Here is an 11,116-nt window from a genome sequence, read left to right as displayed (position 1 = left end):
CTCCCTAACTCCCCACCTACACTCACCTTTACTGGCCCCATCCCCGCCTCTTCGACCTGTTTGTTTCCTCTCCACCTATCCTCTCCTCTATCCGCCTCCCACTCTCTCCCTATTTATTTCAGAACCCCCTTCCCCTCCCCCTTTTCTGATGAACGGTCTAGGCCCGAAACGTCAGCCTCTCTGCTCCTATGATGCTGCTTGGCCTGCTGTGTTCATCCAGTCCTGCACCTTGTTGTCTCAAGACTTCTCAGGTTGTTTACTCAAATTGTCTTCAGTAGCCAACTCATTACCTTTGCCTTTCAATCTCTCTTCCAAAAAAAGAGACAAAATAACCTCTTGAAACCCACAGCATCAGCACAATAACCGTACTCCAAATCAGTCAAAGGTGAAATACATACTTCTTAGATCCCATTGTTCACAGTACAGCCTTCATAAGAAATTCTGTCACATGTTGTATCTAGGATCTGTTTAACTGTTGTCACCACTATATTTGCCTCTGCTACCGTGCTCTGTTCAATGCTTATCTTTTGAACAGCTGTAGGCCAAATTGTCTGTTCAACTTGGTACATTTGTTCCACCAAACTCAGAGTGCTCAACTGCATCTCACCTGCTGCCATTTTTAGTCCTCTTTCATGACTATATTCCTTTTGACAACTGATATAAGGCAGGCTATTCCACATACTATTCCCACATTGAATTCCCGATCCTCAGTTTCCCCTTACCAATATTTGCACAGTAGATTTTCTTGTCAGAGACGTAGAACTCTATAAACCCCACCATGTCCCTATATCTGTCTCGCATTCACCTTATTGTTTCCTCAATACCTCTTTGTCTGCAATTTTCTTTCAGCTTCACTACACTCTTGTCCTCTCACCTTTCCGATCTAATTCCACCATTCCCCCACTCCTCATTCAGTCACCAAGTTTCTTCTCATTCCTTTGCATGTTTCACATCCCTAAACTCCTTCATTTCCTCCTCAACCTCACTCCCCATTTGTTCACTTTCACTCCCCCTTCACACAGTTTCCCATTCGTCTCTCAGCTTTGTATTCCTTCCTGCTCCCCAAAATCCACTGCAAACCTCTTCCTCTGTCATTTTCTCTCACTTTCATGTCCCTTCTATCCATCTTCTTCACCTCAACCTTGTATCTCATTTTCCCTCCATTGTTTGCTTTCCTATCATTTCCTCCCAGTCATTCACTTCATCATATTCCTTGTCCTCCTTGCCTCAGATTTCTCTCCATCTCTCCTTTCTCCACAACTCATCTTTCTCCATCCCTACCTTCTTTGTCTGTCCTTATCTATTCTCTGTTTCTCTGCCTACATCACTATTCCTACTTTCTTTTGGATTCCTCTTCTTCTTTCTTACTAAGTTCCTGCTTTCCACATCCATGCTGTCACTCTTTCGGTTCTCACCATTTCCTATTCCTTCACCGTGACCCTTTACATTCTTCCTCTTGCCCTGGCCTCTTAACTTTTGTTCCTCTTCCTTCTCCCTGCTTTTTTTCTGCTTCTTTTTAATTTTCCTTTATTCCCCCTTTCTATTTTTCCTTCTCTCGTTTTTTTTGTCCTAGGCACTTCCCTCCCTAACCTATTAATAATTTTCTAGTCCTTTCTTTATTCCAGCTCCATCTGCTACTGACTGTTGGCTTTCCCTCCTTGTTACACTCTCAGCTGCCTTTTATCTAGTACCTTTTCCAAATCTCCTCCCCTCCTCCTCTCCCTTTTCCATCTCTTTTCTCCCCTTTCCCATCACTTCACTCTTTCTGTCCATTTTCCTGTTCTGTTCAATTGTTTTCACCTCCTTTCCCTCCCTTCACTGCTCCTCATTCCCTGGAGAATAGTCACTAAAATTGTTCCAATAGCAAAGTGACTTTCACTGATTGAAAATAAGAATTTCATTTTCACTAAGGCTAATTTTAATAACCTGTGGTATGCTTTATTAAACACTTTGTCTAAGTCAGGAGAAATGTATCTATCAGCACCTTTGAAATATATTTTTATGAATTATTCTAGTGCATTAAAAATGTACAAGTTAGCATTGCCAACAAAACACCCTGATACAGGAGAGTTTAACATAAGATTTACAACCATAACAACAGACTCATATTTTGAATATTCACCTTTCATAATCTCTGTGACCAAAATGTAATTATATTTAAACAAATGTAAAATTTTGTGGAAAAGTAACAACTTTTTGTTAATAATAATTACTGAAGTTAAACATTGAAAACAGTTTCATTCTTTTCAGGAACCAACAGAAGATTCGAATGGTTTTAATGTTGTATCAATTTGTTTGAAAGGTTTTTCATTTGCTTAATTTCTGTGGCAAAATCCACAAAAGTAAACCCTAGTGAAACTGTGCAATGAATGAATGTCAATGCATAAATTAGATCATCTTTTTGATTTGTTTATTGGTAGTAAATCAATAGTTTAAGCCTGGCCTTAATGTTGATTTTGTAAATGCTTAATTACCTGTGTAATGAAAAGTAGACTAATTTATCTTGGATGATGATTGACAGAGATAAATCCTAAAGTAAGAATCAACAATGATTTTAACCATTTGACTGTTTTTAGCTATGAATGAGGACTGTCTCTGAAGCACACTGATGATTTTAATATTGACTGTGCCTGAGTTTTTAGATTTTTTTAAAATGATGAACCCAGACGTAAGTCAGTATTCACAGCGGATGCCAAAAACGAACCATCTAAGGTATGGAGTGGATTCATCTGTACACATGTTTAATATTGCAGAACTATCCTGATAATTGAGACCATATTATCAAATTGAATAAACAGACATTTTAAAAATTATATTCAGAGCAATTGTGGAAATAATTGAACAAAAGAAAATCACAAAAACCTCATGGAAAGTATAACATGCTAAACCATTTATTTCGTGCACACAGGGCCTATGGGGAATTTTTTTATACATATAATGAAATGACCCATGTACTGACCTGGAAATTAAGACAAAGCATGTGCCAGAACCAGTAGGCTGAGACACACTCAATATTGTGCCTCAGGCCTTACTTACATGAGACCGTCAAGCTGTGGATGCCTGCTGGGCATTCCAGACAGCTCACCAACAAAGAGGATTTCAATTTCAGGCTGCTTCATTGCCAAAAGTGCCTTTTCGAGAAGGGTGATGTGATGTGAAAGGAAGGCAATCCCTGAGAAAGTACGGGGGTGGGGGGCACAGGTTGTTGAATGGACAGGTGAATAACAATCAGGAAAAATGGAAAGATGAAGAAGAGGGGAGTGAATGATTGGGAGTGATGGGAATAAGAGAATGTGGTGTGAGGCAGTCAGGAGAGGGCCAATCAAAGGCCAACAATCATCTTCTTTAGTGGAAGGAGCACATTTATCACTCAATTATGATTCCATTAAAAGTTTTAACAAAAGTTATATTTTTGGTTGTCAACCTTTGTCAACTACTGCTTAGGCCATATACGGACCATGTTTTCTCAAATGCATTTGGCCTGCAATCAGCTGCATTCAGGACTCATAAACAGGACTCATAAACAGGCATTAGCTCACTGCTTTAAGATGTTATTATATTGCAATATTAGCCTATATTTAAATAAAGCAAAAAAATTTGGATGCTAGAGGTCTGAAACAAAAAGAGAAATTGCTGGGGAAACTTAACAGATCTGGCAGCATCTTTGGGAGGAAAGCAGAGTTAATGTTTGTGTTCAGTGACTCTTCATCAAAAGCCTTTTGTAACTGGCTACTTTCCTGTTGATACTAAGTAGATGAACAGGAAACCTCTAGCACACAGTGAACGTGTGCTCTGTCTGTCATAGCAGGTATTAGGTGCATACTTTACTCCTGGAAAATATCTGTGCCACCATTCAATTTTTAGGTTATTACAAAATAGAGAGTATTAAGAAAAAAAAAATATAGAAGATGACACACGAGGAATAAAGAAGCTTTAGAGTAGCTTTTTGAACTTTGGCTGAACCTCACTGTTTGGCAGTCTGCAGTAAGTATACGATGAGAGGAGGCATTTGGGTTTCAATCTGTGCAGCTGACAGCAAGCAGACAGCAAGGCATAATATCTTATTTCCTTAAGCTGTATTGACACAAATTTAAGGGCATTTAATATTTATGAAAACAAAAATTGCTCTTAAACTTTTTACTATTTTCATAAAAGCAGACATGAACAGGTTGTTCTTATAGTAGAAATAATATGCAAAATTTTCAGAATGGGACGGTAGAAATTAATTCTTTAAATTTATCTATTTTCTTGTAATTATAATGAAAATCAAAGTCAAAACAAAGAAAATTCACGTGCCTGCATAGCAGTTGTTGCACTGTATTGAACTGCAGCTTTTGGTGAAGAGCATCAAACTGTGATTTGCTGACAATGGTTTTGAATCCAGATCTTTAAATCTCTATGTAAGTGTTTTATTTCAGAGGAGTGCCCATTCATACATTGCTACATTCTGCTGTGAGTTACCATATACTAGAAGATGCCTAAATATATCAACCTATGTGAGATAGAGGCTCATCTCATTCAGTATTCTTGTCTATTTCTGACCTACAAGGGACTGACTGACACTTCATAATCAAGTCAGAGAGTAACTATTGCACAGAAATACAATGGCAATAGAGAAATGGCGAGATGTGGCTTCTCTGACAGATCCCACTTCTGGGGCATAGGACATGGTCTTGTCTTCGCTTTACTATATTCTGTTGACAATAGTCTGACATTTTCAAATTATTTCCCCACAATTCTATGTAGCCCCCTTCTTTTATCCCATCAAGAGACCCTTCCCCTACCATATTAAACTCTAGTTTGTCCTGCTTCACATGATTAAATCAGTTAATGTCATTAATAGTCCATGGTATCCATATGCCCAATGAATCCAATTACAGGCGCTTCCTTTTCTTACAAATGTTCTAAGATTCACATTTTTATTAATAATTCGACTTTTAAAATCTGTGCATTCACATTGATCTTCTTTCCTGCGTGCAAAAGCTAAAGTCTCTTATCATTTTCATTGCTCTTACACAAGATCATGACTGTTAAAATTATAAGATTGTTTGATTCTACAGCATGGACTAAATGCAACAAGTTTGAACATAACTAATGCACACAATATTAACAAAACTATCTTTGATAAGCATAAAATATGTTGTAGACTGCCTCTCTGCTTAAACTGTATGTCAGCACGTGTGACCTCTTTTACCTGCTTAACTTCCTTTTTCTCAGTGAGAGCTGTTTTACGCACACAATTAGCAATACAGTTGTGGAGACATTTGCACGGAAACAGACCCTTTGGTCCAACTTGTCCATGCTGACCAAGTTTCCCAAACTAAACTAGTCCCACCTGTCTGCATTTGGCCCATATCCCTCCAAACCTTTCCTATTCATGTACCTGCCCAAATGTCTTTTAAATGTTGTAACTGTACCTGCATCTACCATGTTCTCTGGCAGTTCATTCCACATATGAACCACCCTCTGTGTGACAAAGTTACCCCTCAGATCCCTTTTAAATCTTTCTCCTCTCATCTTAAAAATATACCCCCTAGATTTAAACTCCCCCACCCTAGGGAAAAGACATTTGCTATTCACCTTTTCTATGCCCCTCATGATTTTATAAACGTCTATAAGGTCACCGTCAACTTCCTACGCTCCAGTGAAAGAAGTCCCAGCCTATCCTGCCTCTCTTTATAACTCAAGCCCTCCAGTCCCAACAACATCCTGGTAAATCTTTTCTGAACCCTCTCTAATTTATTAATATTCTTCCTATAGCAGGGCAACCAGAACTGTGCACAGTGACCTCATAAACACTCTGTACAACTTTAACATGACGTCCCAACTCCTGTATTCAATGGTCCGAGCATACTAACCACACTGTCTACTTGTGGCACAACTTTAAAAGAACTATGTACCTGAACCCCTAGGTCTGTCTGTTTGATAACGCAAGACAGAGCCCTAGCATTAACTATAACAGTCCAGCCCTTTCTCGCCTTACCAAAGTGCAATACCTCACATTTACCCAAATTACACTCCATCTACCACTCCTTATTGACCCAATTGATCAAGATCCCTTTGTAATTTTAGATAACCTTCTTCACTGTCAACTATACCACCAATTTTGGTGCCATCTGCAAACTTACTAATCATTACTGCTAAATTTTCATCCAAAACACTTATATAAATGAGAAAAGACAAATAACAGTGGACCCAGCAATGATGCCTGTGGAACACAGCAGGTCATAGGCCTCTAATCCAAAAAACATGCCTCCACCACCACTCAAAAATAACCATCATGCTTTGCTGTCCAAACTTAACATAACAGAATATTTAAGAAGAATTTTGCAGAACGATTAATACAGAGAAACCATAAAAATCTGTTAAATCCAACAGTGCTTTTGTCATATTGTCAAAATTTTTAATAATTTCAAATTAATTCATGAAGGAAAAATAATTCAACATAATGCGCCAGAATTGATACTGAAAATAACAATAAGGTTCATAATGTCCACCGTTATTAATATACACATGGGACATTAAATTAAGGTGAAAATTAAAGTGCAGTTAAGCACAAAAATACAGAGTTTCTGTGTAAGGTACACTGCTCTTGCACTTAGCTGCACGGCACTGCCTTCTCAGCATCTGATTTATCATGTAAATGTATTGAATGATGTGGAATTCCTACCTTTGTTTGCTATATACTAACTGAATATACAACCAAAGGTAGAACTTTTGCACTTCAGACAAAACACATTTTTAGGTGATAGAATGATTAACTTCTCTGGTACTGAATATCAACTTTTATATATGCGGAGCCAAATTTATTCCGGATTTTATTTGTATCAAGTTTGTCTCAGAGTTCCAAGCCAATCAGAAGCCAGGGTCTCCGGAACTCAGCAGCACCATGGCACAGCTGTAGATGCTGCCGAGACAGCAAGGCGCAGACCCCGGATTGAGAGTCAAAGATGTGTTTCGTGCTGGGGCTTTACTGGTTTGGCAGGTTTTGGGGAAGGAGGATAAGATAGCACAGAAGTGAGCACAGGGGGTTTTGGCTCCCAGAAGGCCTCCCTGCCCTAGGTTATATCCCTCAGTCTTGCAAAATTAATTCACATTGAGGAATCACTCCCACAACCACAAAACCGACAGTGTACCTGCATTTGTTTACCAGTCTGGTAGGCTGGCTGTTTCTTATCTTACCTGGAGCTGAAGTAGTTTCAACCAAGGCAGGGTAAGTCCTGAAGTGGGCATTTGCTTACTATTTAAGGACCTTACTTGGTGATGATTGTGAAAGTCGGCCATGGACCTTCCTGCCCAGAACCTAATTACTGATGTGGCAGGAAGGGGCAGGTATCTCCCCAGTGTTAACCTGTCAGAGTATTTGCTATCCACACTATCTTTGCTACCATCTCTTGGGAGTGGAGATTTCTGGCCACATTTAACTTGTGTTCTCACCATTTCATTGCCCTATAAAGGGTGCTGCTTCAATTTAAACTCCTCTTTCCAGGAAAAGCTATTGCAAATGCATATGGAAAATTAAACAGCTTACAGAAAAACTAACAAACTGCAGGTGGCATTCATTCACCGTCTCTAATAAATTCTGTCCTCATATGATTGAAAGCAGCTTTACATTAAAAAGCTTCCTGCTGGTTTATGAATTCTGATCATAATTGAAACAATTAACACACGAACAACTATCTCAATTCTTATGCTCAATCTGGCTTACCATCACAGTTATTGTTTTGTCTACATTTTATTCTCATTGCTATGTCTACTTTTACATATGAATTACATGCACATCCATAGATCTAAAACAACAATATGAGTCATGTAATATTTTTGATGGTTACCTCAAATGTCAATCTGCTGACAGTTTAAAGTGTATTGTCTATAATGAAAGCAACACTGGAAGGCAGCATTCACTTTTCAAAATTATTTCAGATCACGGTATTTGTAGTGTCTACATTCATATAAAAAGAGGAAGGTTTTACAAATAATACTTCATGTTAAAAAAAAACAGACTTTGTAAACAACGGGTTATATTCCTGCAGAAGGGGTATAGAATATTAAAATGTAAAATCATAACAAGAGATTATGAATTGGATCTACTGTTGCTCCAATATGTAAACTTGGTGAAAGCACTGCAATAAAATAAACCGGGATTTGGAAAAAATTTCATCATATTTTACATCTATAGATTGAATAATATATTGAAACTTAAATTTGGGTTTCTTGGTAAAAAATAATTTCAAGTTGTCACTGCAAATTTTGAAGAGTTTTGTCATGGTACTGTGTTGATAACTGCTGTGTCCAACATGTTGCTAAATTGGATTTGTGGCAGTAGAATTTTAGGTTTAGTTGATTTTGGACCTGTTCAAATTGCCCAGTCTATGCTTGTTTGGCCAGGAAATAGGAGAAGTGTTGAAATGAATTAAATTAGCTAATTAGTGTCAGGGAGCTCCAATCAGCTCCAAACACATGTGAATATCTGTCATCACTTTAGCCTTCTGCCCTGCGAAAAACCTATACTCCTCAGATCGGGTTTAAACCCATAAATAGAAAGCAATATTTCTATTCTAACATTATATTTAAGTAACACAGTGCATACTACAAAATTTCACAAACATTTTTAGCAGCAATCATTTCTATTTATTCTATTGTTAAAATGTGAAACTGCAATAAATCTCGGCAGTATTATGTCATTGCATTCGTTAAAAGATGTGTTTCTAAAAATACATGCAGATAGAAATAATCATTGAGTCAAATGATAAATAGAAGCCACAAATTTGAATTGCAATTCATTTAGGAATGCACTTAAAGCTTGAAATTTCCATGAACAATCTTACAATTAAAAGCTTGTGGTTTTTGTTTGTAGTAAATTCCTGTCTTCATTGTTTTAACAAAGGATCACTGTAATCCATATATTTTAATTGGGCTATCACTGCTAAAACAGCAGATTAAAAAATTCATTGCAAGCATTTAAAGCAAAAACATCACTCTCTGTAAATTAAGGGTTTATGCCTCCATGCACATAACCAAATCCACATTGCTTGCATGGATTTCAGAACTCCCTCCTGTGCTTTCTGTGGTTGTGGTAGGAAAGATGAAGGGAAGGCACCTGTGAACTCTGGCTGATATTCCTTCTTACCCACATTGACCCTGTGGAGCATACCTCCACATGAGGGATTGCCTACTATCACCTGGTCATAAACTCTTGAGTCTGTTTCCCACATGGTCCTTTTTGCACCTCTTTAATTTTCACACATTCCTCAGCAACACCAGATTTCTTGGGTTGGCACATATGTCCTCTAATATTATTATGACCTGCTGTTGGTTTAAACACATGATGTAAGAATCATCTGTGAAGACAGAAACTGAATTTTACTTAGACCCTGATATAAACTGAATGACTCCAGCTACAACGAAAATTCAAAACATAATGCTGTGTTTAAAAATAGCTTGATAACTTACATCACTATCTTTACAGGAGAACATATTAAATAATACACGTTTAGCAGTGGTCAGTGTTCAAAATATTTTAGAAATTTTAATTTACTTATTTTTAAATAATTTTTAGAAGTTTTAATTTACTTATTTTCAACAATGGCTTGATGACCCTTAATATCAGTAGATAACAAGGTGCAGAGCTGGATGAACACAGCAGGCCAAGCAGCATCAGAGGCGCAGGAAGGCTGACGTTTCGGGCCTAGACCCTTCTTCAGAAATGGGGGAGGGGAAGGGGGTTCTGAAATAAATAGGGAGAGAGGGGGAGGTGGATAGAAGGTGGATAGAGGAGAGGATAGGTGGAGAGGAGACAGACAGGTCAAAGAGGCGGGGATGGAGCCAGTAGAGGTGAGTGTAGGTGGAGAGGTAGGGAGGAGATAGGTCAGTTCAGGCAGGACGGACAGGTCAAGGGGGTGGGATGAGGTTAGTAGGTAGGAGATGGTGGTGGGGCTTGGGGTAGGAGGAGGGGATTGGTGGGAGGAAGGACAGGTTAGGGAGGCGGGGACGAGCTGGGCTGGTTTTGGGATGCGGTAGAGGGACAGGAGATTTTGAAGCTTGTGAAGTCCACATTGATACCATTGGGCTGCAGGGTTCCCAAGTGGAATATGAGTTACTGTTCCTGCAACCTTCGGGTGGCATCATTGTGGCACTGCAGGAGGCCCAGGATGGACATGTCATCTGAGGAATGGGAGGGGGAGTTGAAACGGTTCGCGACTGGAAGGTGCAGTTGTTTAGTGTGAACCGAGCGTAGGTGTTCTGCAAAGCGGCCCCCAAGCCTCCACTTGGTTTCCCTGATGTACAGGAGGCCACAACGGGAACAGCGGATGCAGTATACCACATTAGCAGATGTGCAGGTGAAGATCTGCTTGATGTGGAAAGTCTTCTTGGGGCCTGGGATGGGGGTGAGGGGGGAGGTGTAGGGGCAGGTGTAGCACTTCCTGCGGTTGCAGGGAAAAGTGCCGGGTGTGGTGGGGCTGGAGGGGAGTGTGGAGCGGACAAGGGAGTCATGGAGAGAGTGGGCCCTCCAGAAGGCAGATAAGGGTGGGGAGGGAAAACTGTCTTTGGTGGTGGGGTCGGATTGCAGATGACGGAAGTGTCGGAGGATGATGTGTTGGATCCGGAGGTTGCTGGGGTGGTACATGAGGACGAGGGGATTCTGTTTTGGTTGTTATTGCGGGGAGGGGGTGTGAGGGATGAGTTGTGGGAAATGCGGGAGACATGGTCGAGGGCATTCTCGACCACTGAGGGGGGGATGTTGCAGTCCTTGAAAAATTAGGACATCTGAGATGTACGGGAGTGGAATGCCTCATCCTGGGAGCACATGCGGCGGAGGCGAAGGAATTGGGAATAGGGGATGGCATTTTTGCAGGAAGGTGGGTGGGAGGAGGTGTATTCTAGGTAGCTGTGTGCAGGAAGGTGGGTAATTTTGTTTTGGTACTTTAAACATTTCTGAAACTTTCCTGCATAATTGTTTAGTATTGATATATATGATATACAGAATGTATGGTCACAGATCTGCAAAATTCTTTGTAGGCAAGAAAAGTCAGATGTTTATAAAATGGGATCCTTTGTGGTTTACATATGCCGTTGGCTGCTTTGAGGGAAGTCTAGTGCTGTCAATTAAGTGCTG

This window comes from Rhincodon typus, chromosome 7, assembly GCF_021869965.1.
Source record: "Rhincodon typus isolate 14 chromosome 7, sRhiTyp1.1, whole genome shotgun sequence".
NCBI classification, from domain to species: Eukaryota; Metazoa; Chordata; class Chondrichthyes; order Orectolobiformes; family Rhincodontidae; genus Rhincodon; species Rhincodon typus.
The sequence above is the reverse complement of the archived record's forward strand: the minus strand, read 5'-3'. Positions refer to the sequence as shown.